This window comes from Bos mutus, chromosome 18 (assembly GCF_027580195.1).
Source record: "Bos mutus isolate GX-2022 chromosome 18, NWIPB_WYAK_1.1, whole genome shotgun sequence".
Lineage (NCBI taxonomy): Eukaryota > Metazoa > Chordata > Mammalia > Artiodactyla > Bovidae > Bos > Bos mutus.
This window is the reverse complement of record NC_091634.1, coordinates 58,306,688-58,320,234: the sequence shown is the minus strand read 5'-3', so window position 1 is coordinate 58,320,234 and position 13,547 is coordinate 58,306,688.

Here is a 13,547-nt window from a genome sequence, read left to right as displayed (position 1 = left end):
TTATTGCTTCCACAAACCTCCCTATAAATATGGAGCCTCCCTGATCCCTCTCCACGCTCAGCCTGGTCGTTAGGCCAACTGTAGCCCCTCCTTGCCTGAATAAAGGTAACCTACTGCTGTTGAGGTCGTCTTCCTCTTTCTGCCTTGGCCTAAACTATACCTTACAGGGATGAAGAGCTATCAATGGTCAAACATCAAAAATGGAGCCAGACTCTTCATTATAGAGGAATAAAGAAATAACAGTAAGTAAAAAATAATGCCATTTGCAGTAACACAGATGGACCTAGACTGTTACACTGAGTGAAGTAAGTCAGACAGAGAAAGACAAATAGCACGTAGTATCACTTATGTGTGGCATCCCTGGTGGCTCAGACAGTAAAGAATCTGCCTGCAATGCAGGGGACCTGGGTTCAATCCCTGGGTTGGGAAGATCCCTGGAGAAGGGAAAGGCTACCCACTCCAGTATTCTGGCCTGGAGAATTCCATGGACTGTATAATCCTTGGGGTCGCAAAGGGTCAGACACAACGGAGCGACTTTCACTTTCATCGCTTATATGTGGAATCTTTAAAAAAGAAAGGCGGGGGCAGGTACAAATGAACTTATTTACAAAACAGAAATGCAGTCACAGATGTAAAAAAACCAAACAAACAAACTTAGGGTTACGGGGGGCGGGGGGAGGTGGGGAGTAATGGACGTAGGGATAAATTGAGAGATCAAGACTACATATATACACTACTATAAAGAGATAACTAATGAGGACCTACTGTGCAGCACAGGAACTCTACTCAATACGCTATAATGATTTATACAGGAAAATAATCTAAAATAGAGTGCATATATGTATATGTATAAGGCAATCACTTTACCGTACACCTGAAACTAACACAACATGACAAATCTATACTCCAATGTTTTTAATAAAATTAAATTAAAAAAACAAATTCAAAATAAGTACATATTCTCTTACTGTTCCTATTAAAAACTCCTGCACCCCGCCACCAAACTGTTCCCTTTAAAGATGCTTTCCCCCTACAAGTTGCAAATTAGAATTTACAATCTAGTATAGAAAGCAATAAGTAAAGCAACAATTAGAATTACAGAGAGCAAGAATAAATCTATGCATAGTTAACTGGTGGGAGCAGATGAGAGAAAGGAACTTATGATGGGAACCAAGAAGGCTCGCCTGGCACCACATTGTAAAGAAGCGGAGGAAAGCAGGAAGCCAGGAGGGCCTTTGGGGCCAAGGAAAGAACATAGGAGAAAGAGAGCATGACCCACCGAGATTTTTAAGAGCTCAGATGGGGCTACAGTGTAAAGGAGTGCTGAGAAATGAGGCTTGAAGTTTCTATCCAGAGCAGGTCAGGAACACCCTTGAGAACAATATCCTAGAAAGAAAGGTGGGGCATTAGAGGCTTTTGAATAAAAAAGCAGTAAGAAGATTATATCTGCATTTAAAAAAAAGAATCACCTTGCAGCGGACTGAAGGATGGGTGAGATGGAGAGCCGATTAGAATCTAGAATACCTATGAGAGAAGAGGGTACACTGACACAAGAATGAGATGAGAAAATAACCTAGAGCAGTCAGCAGCGGGCTGGGCGCGGAGGTGCGAGGCAGCCGCCCAGGAGCAGCATGTGCGGTGGGAGGGTGGGGGATGGAGAGTGATTCCAGGGCAGAGTCCATTGCAAGCATTTCCCCCAGCCTTCCCACCGGGATGAGAAGGCAAAAAACCTTTTTTTTTTTTCCTTTTTTTGACACAATGGCACATGGGATGTTCGTTCCCCGAAAAGGGATCAAACCCAAGTCCCCTGCATTGGAAGGTGGATTCTTTACCACTGGACCACCAGGGAAGTACCAGAAGAACATGTTTTACGAAAGTTGAGTGTGAGCTGTCTTTTTGACTTTCGGGCAACATCCAAAAAGCAAGAGGGATAGTAAGATTGGAGATGGTGACCCCCAACCACTCTCAGAGAAGGCACAGCGAGGCTCTTCCCCTTTTAAAAGTACAAAAGGTCTATCTCTGGACACTTCACAAAAGAAAAACATCACTCCTCAGGACAATGATACACTCAAGAGCCTTTTCATAAGGCCAAAATAAAAAAAAACCCATGATGAGAGCCAAATATCTCCAGTCATATTTGGTTAAACGTTTATTGTAGGAACCAGCTCACACGCATCTTTCCCAAAAAAATTTTTTCACAAACTTTTATTGATGTCATCCCTGGTAGAGGACAGAAAATCATGTCAGGAAAAGTCAGAAAATAAAAGTTTGAGGCATGCACAATTACTAGCTGTTGCTTAATTGAGAAGCAGCGCAAGTACCCAGACCTAAGTGAACACAGTATTAATGGGTAAACAAGGAAAAGTAGGTCATCCCCCCAGTCCAGAGCCCCAAGTCTCCTCTTGAGAGGCAATGCATACTGCCAGCCTCTTGTGCATTTTCCCATAAATCTGAACTGCTTTGCTGTGAACACAGCAACTGGCCTTACAACTAATCTTTCAAAAGGATTTACCTATCAAGAAGTCTATTTTCCAGCTGCAAGACCCACAGAGCCAGAACCACCCCATAAGTAAATTAAGCAGCTACGGAATACATCAAAGTAACCAATGGCTCTTTGACCAGGTGGAGTCAGTTTTTACAAGTTGAGTGGTTTATTACCTGCTTTTATCGCCTACAAAGTTCCAGCTTTCTCCATCAGGCCAAGTAACCACCTGTCTTCCCCCAGAGCTCTGAGAAATGTCTTACCTTAGAACCAACCAGCAACAGCACTACATAACTGGGAAAATCTAAGACTGCGAGAAAGATGTTTAAATAGAGTCTGTCTTCTCCTAAGCTGAGATAAGAGTCCCTGCTGGGAAAGAAAATCTCTTTGAGAGGCGCTCTTGCTTAGTTTCCTCTATTTCCAAAACAAGAATCAAGGAAATAAACCAGGATCACAAAATACTACAATCCTAAAATTTCCTATGGAATTGTTATTCTGTGATCCTTTTATATGCGAGATGATTGGATAAAGCAACAACAACAACAACAAAAAAGCTCAAATAACCTTTTCTGATTTATAAAAGATACTGTCGTTTGCTGTATTATTGAAAATATGAAAAACCCAGAAAATAGAAATAATATATGTCACAGTCCCAAGATGACCACTTTTAATATCTGCCCAGCTATGTCCCATCTATCTGCATGGCAGTTGTGCTTAAAATCTTGTGGAGTTTTTTCCCCAATACACCAAATTTCTCTCAGACTCAAATGAACAGAGGTAGCTCCTCACAGCAGGCTGTGTGTCTGTCCTCACTCGGGGTGCCAGCTGTCCTGGCAGGTGTGGGCATGATGTGGATGCTCTGCAGCAGGTGTTCAATACACCGTGTACCTCCCATCTCCTCCGGCAGCACTGCGAGCAACAGCAACTATTCTAAAAACCCACTCTGTGGAAGCTAGAGATTAAGCAAAAGTGATTCACACCTGTGAGAATGACTGTTTGGTTTTTAAGAGTCTCTAAATTGTGGTTAAGACAGATCTGCTTGGGAACACTGCTAGTTCTGCTTAAGCACTAGGGGACTAAGGAAGATTATCATGCCTGTGCATTTAATACCAGGCTGGCGTGAGCTTCGCCAGCATCCAGTTTGTGTCTGGTTTTCTCCCTGTAGGAAAAAACATGCAGCACACAGAAGCTGATATGGTTGATATGGTTGTAAATCTCCCAGTCACAACTGTGTATTCTATATATTTATATATTCTACACATTCATATTCTATAGCTTAAAATACAGTTTCTGCAGACTTGTGGTTGGCAAAAGTGGGGAGAGGTGAGGGAGGGGGTGTACTGAGACTTTGGGATTAGCAGAATGCAAGCTATCGCATATAGGACGGATAAACAGCAAGGCCCTACTATATAGTAAAGGGGCTTATAATTAATATCCTGTAATAAACCACAATGAAAAAAAATGTATATACACACACATATATATAACTGAATCACTCTGCTGTACACCAGAAACATTGTAAGTCAACTATACCTCAATAAAAAATAAATTTTAAAAATATGCATATAGTTTCTGATGAGAGAAGGGTATCTATCACTACCTTGAAGGAGGCCAAATACTATTCCAAAATGCTCTGGTGCAACTGACGATTCATGGAGTACGAATCAACACAGGAAATGGAAGCTACATGTCAGCCTACAACACAGCATCAAATATTCTAATTGTATTACATCCCTGGGTTTAAATAAAGTCAGTAGGTTTAAATTGTTCTGCATCAGCAGACACTGCTGCTCTGTTACCTTTTTTCAAAGTTATGCTGCTATTACTGAATATCAGGCAAAAACAAACATAGACGCCAATAAGAATGTCAAATATAAAAGGGAATTTTGCTAAGGACAGTGTTGTGTACCAAAATGAGCAACGACATATTTTTCATCAAAAAATAAGCACTGCAAATAGCCTCAAAATGGAAAGCATCTTTGGTCATCATATACTCTCATTTTAAATATCCTAAGATAAATGTCAAGAAAGTTAATTTCACCATATTTCACAATTTAGGCTACTGTTGAGAAATCTTTAATGACAATGAACTTTTTCTTTGAATGTAAAACTAGCTCATCATTTTGGGTGTGTTTGGTTTTATTTTTGTCTTGGCCTAAGTCTAAGGATCTGGTATGATCATCTTTTGGTTTTGGAGGAAAACAAGAAGTCTATAGAGTGACTCTAGACAGCCCACCCAGTAAATGGAAAAGCCATCTAAGGACTTATTGAAAAAAAAAAAAAAAACTTAGGCTAACGCCTGGACACTCCACCTGCTCACTGAACCAGGTAAACAGAATAGGGTGCTAGATCTTCCTGGCCAGACCCAGTTTTCCAAACATAAACCCCTTAAGCAATGGCACTTGAACCTCAGTCCTTCACATGTCTCTTAATCTTTGAGAAGACATACTCTGCATTCCACCAGAGACCATCATGGCCTAATATGGAAGGTAAACAACTGAGACCTAAGGGATTCACTTTCTGTCAACTAACTGCATCTGAAAGTTGATTCATATTTGAATTTACAACGATCACAATCCCTCAGGTTTTTCCAATTTCGTTCCTTTCAATCCACAACCCCTTAACCCTGTGCATCTTCACTTGTTCCTTCTGATTAAGTACATTTTTAGGAAAAAAAAAAAAAAATCACATGGACATTAAAGAAAATAAACATGGCTTAAAAGGAAATTCAAAGAATGGAAAAATGTACTTGTTACAAAGTAAGTTATCACTTGCTGTCCAAGATTTCCATTCCCTGAGGCCCTCTCTATAACAACCAGTTACCACTGGCATCTCCTTCCAGAAACAGCCCCAGATAAACATGCACACAGGTGGTGGTTGTTCAGCTGCTAAGTCATATCTGACTCTTTGGAACCCCATGGACTGCAGCACGCCAGGCTCCTGTCTTCCACTATCTGCTAGAGTTCACCAGGCTCCCCTGTCCTCCACTGTCTTCCGGAGTTTGCTCACATTCATGTCCACTGAGTCGGTGATGCTATCTAACCGTCTCATCCTCTGCCACCCCCTTCTCCTTTGCCATGTCTTTCCCAGCATCAAGGTCTCCAGTGAGTCAGCTTTTGGCATCAGGTGGCCAGAGTACTGGAGCTTCAGCTTCAGCATCAGTCCTTCCAATGAATATTCAAGGTTGATTTCTTTTAGGATTGACTGGTTTGATCTCCTTGCAGTCCAAGGGACTCTCAAGAGTCTTCTGCAGCACCACAAGTGAAAGCATCAATTCAGCCTTCGTTATGTCCAACTCTTACATCCATACATGACTACTGAAAAACCATAGCTTTAACTATATGGACCTCTGTCAGCAAACTGATGTCTCTGTTGTGTTTATGTAAATGTGGAGCCCTTGGCGTTTTTTTTCTTACAAAATGAGAACCTATCTACTTTCAGTGACTTTCTTTGTGTACTCAGTAAGTGAACATAAAGATTTATGTGAAGGATATTATTATTTGTCTCTATTATCATATTCTTGAATGGACCCTGGGGAATTATTCAAACTTTCCAAGGTCACACCTAAAAATATTATAGAAGTATCACCTATGTCTTCATCCAGATGTTGAAGAACAAACTGAAGGAGAGAACAAGCTTTAGCGCTCCACTGCCAACTCTCCCCACCCCGGCAGATATTAATTAGCTCTCAAGGGGCTGTGAACTCACTTAACCATATTGTTACACTGCCCACAATTTTTCACCCTAGCACCTTGCGATATAAGTCAGAAGCACCAAGAAACTCGAACATCTGCAGAGTCATTTCCTCAGTTACCCTGAACTGTAATTTTTATTGATCTTTCCCCTATTCCTCCAGGCTTAAAGAGAGAAAAAGAAAAGACATTTATAACTTACGGTTTCTTACATACAAAATGCTCCAGCCGTGAGAATAACAAAATATAGGTAGCGATAAAGGCTTTTAAAAACTGCAAGGCAGGGTATCATGGGCCACAGATTCTCATCTCTCACCAGTGGACTTTCAAACTAAAGTTCAAAGACACACCATGGCAACGTGTGCCTACGTGTCACACAGGCCATGTCTGTGTGTGTGAATAGCACAGTGACCGAGTTGGTCTCTGCAGGGGCTTCCATCTGTCTAACCCACCGACACTCCGACTTCTCCTACGTGTCTGGAGCTCTAGCTTTCCTGCATGAGAATCACTGACACGAAATTTAATGAACACAGTCAGTGGCCCAGATTACTTCTCACTGCTACATAAACTTCCAAGAGTACCTACCATACGTTTTCCCTTCTCTAGGCTTCTACTCTTGGCTCCTCCTGCAGCTGTATTTCATTTCCTATTACTACTGCATATTGTTTGCATATGTGTTCATGCTTTTGAGTAAATGAATAACCCAATTTAAAAAATCCATTCAAAGTGAAAGTTGCTCAGTTGAGTCCAACTCTTTGTTACTCCATGGACTGTAGTCCATGGAATTCTCTAAGCCAGAATACTAGAATGGGAAGCCTTTCCCTTCTCCAGGGGAATCTTCCCAACCCAGGGAACGAATCCAGGTCTTCCACATTGCAGGTGGATTCTTTACCAGCTGAGCCATAAGGAAAACCCCCAAAACTGCATTAACCATCACTTAACCAATGCTTTATGCTGAATTGTGTATAACATGGCCATTGAGTGAGTATGTGCATGCTAAGTTGCTTCAGTTGTGTCCGTCTCTTTGCATCCCTATGGACTGCAGCCCACCAGGCTCCTCTATCCATGGGATTCTCCAGGCAAGAATTCTGGAGTGGGGTGCCATACCCTCCCCTCCAGGGGATCTTCCTGACCCAGGGATCTAACCCATGTCTCTTACATTTCCTGCACTGGCAGGCAGATTCTTTACCACCTACTTAGTCTAGGGACAATTTCACATGATTCTGTTTGATAAAAAATATACGCAGGCCATTTTTTGGAAGATAAGAATACAAAAATGAGCTACATAAGCTCAAAGCTGAAATCAGAATTTATCACAGATTTGATATGTATTCAACCATTGGTGAAATGATAGGATTTTATTTATAAAATGTAGAAAATAAGAAAACAGATTCAGTTCAGTTGCTCAGTCGTCTCCACTTCTTTGTGACCCCATAGACTGCAGCATGCCAGGCTTCCCTGTCCATCGCCATCTCCTAGAGTTTACTCAAACTCATGTCCATTGAGTCAATGATGCCATTCAACCATCTCATCCTCTGTCATCCCCTTCTCATCCTGCCTTCAATCTTTCCTACCATCAGCGTCTTTTCAAATGAGTCCGTTCTTCACATCAGGTGGCCAAAGCACTGGAGTTTCAGCTTCAGCATGAGTCCTTACAATGAGTATCCAGGACTGATCTCCTTTAGGATGGACTGGTTGGATCTCCTTGCAGTCCAAGGGACTCTCAAGAGTCTTCTCCAACACCACAATTCAAAAGCATCAATTCTTCAGCACTCAGCTTTCTTTATATAAGTTAATTATAATTTAATTGTGGATATATCTGCAGTTGTAGGTACATTCCCATTTTTGTGAAATGTCTGTATTTCAAACTTTTGTGATGATGCCATTTCTGAACCCAGCACTGATCCCTTAATTTGCCACTACACATCCTCCATCCCTGCAACAATGCACATCTTCTGGACACAGCTGCTGGTTTGCTGCCTGCAGGAAGTGAATACCACCAATGTTGTCACATGTGTGCATAAAACTTGATTCATCATATTTTAGATAAGGAAAAACAAACAAATATTACAATTATATCTGTAATGTGTAGTTATTCTAATAACTATGGGTATTTAGGGCATAAAATGAATCCCCAGATGCAATCTAACATATATTTTGTGTGTGTTCACTTTTGCTAACTAGATAATTAACATTGCTCTGATCAACTTTGCATGTCCTCCAAAATGTAAGATCTAGAAAACTTCAAATATTTGGAAACTTATGTTTTATAAAACTTCAAGATTTTCATCCATTATATGAGTCACTATGCTTCATATAGTATCAGATATTGTATGAATAATGCTATGATAATCATATTTTCCATTTAGAAATTACCTACCATGTCCCATTTAGTCCTTAAAAGAACCCTGTAAGGTCAATATCATTACTAAGGCAGGAAACTGACACCCAGGGAAGCTACACCCAAGTACTTGTATGGCATATGGGATCCAAACCTACTGCAGACAAACTCTTTTTCTGTGGCAAGGAGTGAAGTAAAGGTCACAGGCCTTTACTACTGTTATAGCAACATCAGAAGAAGTGGGGAGAACACTGTTTTTGTTTGTGTTGTTATAGTCTTGGTGAAGGAATACAATTGGCCTAACGAGGCATGTGCTCACTCCAGGTCCAATCAGTCATTTCAGCCACATGCATATGGTATGACTGCTGGTCAGACTGAGATCATATACCCACCCTGTGGTCAATGACTAAAACTGAATGAAGTCCCTCCAGCATTCTACGCGATGAATGGTGGGGTGAAGCTCCCCATAGAAAGGTGAGCGATCTTACCACTGGAAGGCTGAGAGAGATACATGACTGACTCTCTCTCTCTCACACACACACCTTCAAATTCCATTAGCATGCTTCCTGTTAAGAAGTGGATCTAAGTTCCCTAGATACAGATCTGGTTCTGCGCCTGCCTGACCAATGGAATATGCTAAGAGTGATGCTGTCCAGTTTCTGGTCCAAAAAAGCAGCTACTGGCTGCCACTCTATCACTTGGAATGCCCATTCCTGGGAAGCAACCACAGTGTTACTTTCACCCTTTTTTTGTACAGAACACATGCACTTTGCTCAGCACCTTCTTCACAGCCCTCTAAGTACCAGCATAATGCCACGCATGCTGTGTTCCTCTCTCCATGAGATTCTCCAGGCAAAAATACTGGAGTGGGTAGCCAATCCCTTCTCCAGGAATGGCTGAGTATTCCCCACTCAGAGACTGAACCTTAGTCTCCTGCATTACAGGCAGATTCTTCACTGTCTGAACCACGAGGGAGCCCCTATACATTGAGAAGGAATGGCACCAAGAACATAAGCAAACTGCAGAAATAGGTCTTCAACTGAGCTGAACGTGGTCTCTATTAGGACCCTCAGCACAGCCTCTTTGCATTAAATAGAACCCAACTCTTCCTTTTTCTGGGGAACTAGAAGGTGGGTGGGGGGAATGCTTTCTGAACTTTAAATATAAGCATGCTAAAACATTTGGAAAATTAAGCTAAAAACCATCAACAGTAGTTAATTCTGGAGGGTAAGTCCTGGGGTTTGAGGAAACCACTGATTTCTACATGTTATATCATTTTTGTTTCTTACCAAGAATATAGATTAATTTTATAATACATTAAATTAGCTCTAGTAAGGAAATTCACCAAAATGTTAACAGCAAGAGTCTTAATTATAGGACTATGAGAGTTTTATATTGGCATTTAATATCTAAGTAATATACTGATGAGTGAATAAGTGAAGGCGCTCAGTCACGTCCAACTCTTTGCAACCCCGTGGACTGTAGCCCCCCAGGTTCCTCCGTCCATGGGATTCTCCAGGCAAGAATACTGGAGTGGGTTTGCTATTTCCTACTCCAGGGAATATACTGATAGTGAAAATATATTCCTCTACAGTTCTCAAAGAATTTAATTTTGAATTCTCACTAAGATTCAAATCTTACATAAGAGGAAAAAAATAGTGTACATTATCTGGATGTCATGAAAAAAAAAAAAAAAAACTGTAATATACCAAGCTCAGATTTACATACTCAGAGGAAGTTTACATGTCTGCTCACCTGCTCCCACATGCACCAGGAACCACCACGGAGAAGCTCTGCTCGAGGACATAGAACTGGAAAGAAAAACACAAATCACTCCCTGATTAAACCCTGTTACTCCTGAAGCTTTTGTTTTGCCAAAGGAGCATTTCTCAGACAGAAGTCTGGAACATGTCCTTCTTCATTTTCCTGGTTAAGTGGAAGAGCCATTCGTGTCTGCTTGAGGCTCAAGCACTGCTAAGCGATACTAAAGCTTTGATACTTCCATAGGCATGAAAGCCTATGTAAAAGGTAGAAAATTAGTTAATAAGGGATTTTGGATTCTCTTCAGTAATAACTGAAAATTTTCTCTGAGCACAGAATTTCAGGAAGTTCACACTCTGCTTCCTGATTTTCTATCAGTAGATCGAGTCATTTTTCAGTGCAAATTACAGTTATCAGAGATTAAGCATATTCTTCATTCATTTGGGTATTCAACCTACAGCTAAAGGGCAGTTACCACCTGACAGGCATTCTACTAAAGAACTATGAAGTGCGATGATATACAACGAATGGCTCTTACTCTTAACTAAATGTCCAAAAGGATGTTCTCCTGTCAACCATGGCTATGTTTGTTGCCGACTCAGCTATAACCTCTGCTCTCTATAAGGCAAACACACAGAAAAACAGAGTATGTAGGTGTTTGCAGGGGCTAAGGAGTGGGAAAAATAAAGAGATGTTGGTTGAAGGATACAAACTTCCAGATATAAGATCAATTCTAGAGATGTACAGCATGTTGATTATCATTAATAATAATGGTGTACTTGAAATTTACTAAGACAGTAGACCTTATGTGTTCTACCACACACAAAATAGTAAACTATGTAAGGTGATGGATATGTTCCTCAACTTCAGTGCATGGTGATTTCACATATACAAATTTTCACACGGTATACCTTCAGTTCAGTTCAGTCGCTCAGTCGTGTCCGACTCTTTGTGACCCCATGAATCGCAGTATGCCAGGCCTCCCTGTCCATCACCAACTCCCAGAGTTCACCAAAACTCATGTGCATCGAGTCGGTGATGCCATCCAGCCATCTCATCCTCTGTCGTCCCCTTCTCCTCCTGCCCCCAATCCCTCTTAGCATCAGGGTTTTTCCCAATCAGTCAACTCTTCACATGAGGTGGCCAAAGTTTTGGAGTTTCAGCCTCAGCATCAGTCCTTCCAATGAACACCCAGGACTGGTCTCCTTTATGATGGACTGGTTGGATCTCCTTGCAGTCCAAGGAACTCTCAAGAGTCTTCTCCAACACCACAATTCAAAGACATCAATTCTTCAGTGTTCACCTTTCTTTATAGTCCAACTCTCACATCCATACATGACCACAGGAAAAACCATACCCTTGAATAGACGAACTTTTGTTGGCAAAGTAATATCTCTGCTTTTTAATATGCTTTCTAGGTTGGTCATGACTTTCCTTCCAAGGAGTAAGCATCTTTTAATTTCATGGCTGCAATCACCATCTGCAGTGATTTTGGAGCCCCAAAAAATAGTCTGTCACTGTTTACACTGTTTCCCCATCTATTTCCCATGAAGTGATGGGACCAGATGCCATGATCTTCGTTTTCTGAATGTTGAGCTTTAAGCCAACTTTTTCACTCTCCTCTTTCACTATCATTAAGAGGCTTTTGAGTTCCTCTTCACTTTCTACCATAAGGGTGGTGTCATCTGCATATCTGAGGTTATTGATATTTCTCCCGGCAATCTTGATTTCAGCTTGTGTTTCTTCCAGTCCAGCGTTTCTCATGATGTACTCTGCATATAAGTTAAATAAACAGGGTGACAATATACAGCCTTGACATACTCCTTTTCCTATATGGAACCAGTCTGTTGTTCCATGTCCAGTTCTAACTGTTGCTTCCTGACCTGCATACAAATTTCTCAAGAGGCAGATCAAGTGGTTTGGTATTCCCATCTCTTTCAGAATTTTCCACAGTTTCTTGTGATCCACACAGTCAAAGGCTTTGGCATAGTCAATAAAGCAGAAATAGATGTTTTTCTGGAACTCTCTTGCTTTTTTGATAATCCAGTGGATGTTGGCAATTTGATCTCTGGTTCCTCTGCCTTTTCTAAAACCAGCTTGAACATCAGGAAGTTCACAGTTCACATATTGCTGAAGCCTGGCTTGGAGAATTTTGAGCATTACTTTACTAGCATGTGAGATGAGTGCAATTGTGCGGTAGTTTGAGCATTCTCTGGCATTGCCTTTCTTCGGGATTGGAATGAAAACTGACCTTTTCCAGTCCTGTGGCCACTGCTGAGTTTTCAAATTTGCTGGCCCATTGAGTGCAGCACTTTCACAGCATCATCTATCAGGATTTGGAAGAGCTCAACTGGAATTCCATCACCTCCACTAGCTTTGTTCGTAGTGATGCTTTCTAAGGCCCACTTGACTTCACATTCCAGGATATCTGGCTCTAGGTCAGTGATCACACCATCGTGATTATCTGGGTCGTGAAGATCTTTTTTGTACAGTTCTTCTGTGTATTCTTGCCATCTCTTCTTAATATCTTCTGCTTCCTTTAGGTCCATACCATTTCTGTCCTTTATCGAGCCCATCTTTGCATGAAATGTTCCTTTGGTATCTCTGATTTTCTTGAACTGATCCCTAGTCTTTCCCATTCTGTTCTATTTCTTTGCACTGATCGCTGAAGAAGGCTTTCTTATCTCTTCTTGCTATTCTTTGGAACTCTGCATTCAGATGCTTATATCTTTCCTTTTCTCCTTTGCTTTTCGCTTCTCTTCTTTTCACAGCTATTTGTAAGGCCTCCCCAGACAGCCATTTTGCTTTTTTGCCTTTCTTTTCCATGGGGATGGTCTTGATCCCTGCCTCCTGTACAATGTCACGAACCTCATTCCATAGTTCATCAGGCACTCTATCTATCAGATCTAGGCCCTTAAATCTATTTCTCACTTCCACTGTATAATCATAAGGGATTTGATTTAGGTCATACCTGAATGGTCTAGTGGTTTTCCCTACTTTCTTCAATTTAAGTCTGAATTTGGCAATAAGGAGTTCATGGACTGAGCCACAGTCAGCTCCCGGTCTTGTTTTTGCTGACTGTATAGAACTTCTCCATCTTTGGCTGCAAAGAATATAATCAATCTGATTTTGGTGTTGACCATCTGGTGATGTCCATGTGTAGAGCCTTCTCTTGTGTTGTTGGAAGAGGGTGTTTGCTATGACCAGTGCGTTCTCTTGGCAAAACTGTATTAGCCTTTGCCCTGCTTCATTCTGTATTCCAAGGCCAAAT